We start from the raw sequence: 988 nt of genomic DNA, 5'->3' as shown, positions 1-988 counted from the left end.
AATCGATGGCAAGTATTTTTTTTTATTATTATTCCTTAGATTTGATCAATTGATCTATATTTAATTTTGCACATTCTTTTTGTCTGCTAAAATCTAAAGATCTTCTAGTGAATTTTTTATTTCAGTTATTTTGTTTTTGAAATTCTAACTATTATGTTGTATTCTAACCATTATATTCTATGTCATATTCTAACTATTATATTTGATGATGCATCACTTTTGTACTTTATTTCTTAAGACATGGTTACTTTTAAGTCTTTGAAAATATCTAATTTAAAGTCTTCATCTAGAAAGTCTAAATAGTAGACTACATTAGGGATATTTGCATGAATTGCTTTTATTCTTGTGTACACTTTTTTCGTATTTGATAGATTAACATTTTGAATATTATAATATTGCGATTATGAGAATCAAATTACTTCCCCCATGTAAGGGGTGTGTTTGTTGAAGCTTATTATAGTTGTCATTGTCTGTTTACTTACTGGCTTTTCTGAATTAATGCTACAAAGCCTGTATATGCTACAGGAGGGAGCTCTGGTAGCCTAGTGCCTAAGGCATTTGGCTGCTAACCAAACGGCTGGCGGTTCAAACCCACCAGCCACTCCTTGGAAGGAAGGTTGGGCAATCTACTTCCATAGTGATACCGTCTCGGAAACCCAAGGAGGGGGTCATTATGAGTTGGCTCTGACTTGACAGCACACAACAACATATATGCTATTGTTGGTAGCCACTGAAGTCTCTTTTCTACTAGCTTAACAGTCAGTGAACTTTTAGAAAGGCATTTCTTTAAATATTTCAAATCAAGAAGAAAAGCATTTCCAGTTTTTCCAAGTGTTTGTGTGTATGTTAGTGTGTTTGTATGTCGTTGGGCCATATCTTTAACACTCAGCCAAGAAATTTCTATCTCTATCTGGGACTTCACTTTCTGGTTCTGTAGAGGCTAGAATTCTGCAAGAAATGAGAGCATAGTGACTTCTTAGGCCTTTCC

The sequence above is a fragment of the Orycteropus afer genome, unplaced genomic scaffold (assembly GCF_000298275.1).
Source record: "Orycteropus afer afer isolate SDZICR_OR568_19922 unplaced genomic scaffold, OryAfe1.0 scaffold00439, whole genome shotgun sequence".
Taxonomy (NCBI): Eukaryota; Metazoa; Chordata; class Mammalia; order Tubulidentata; family Orycteropodidae; genus Orycteropus; species Orycteropus afer.
The sequence above is the reverse complement of the archived record's forward strand: the minus strand, read 5'-3'. Positions refer to the sequence as shown.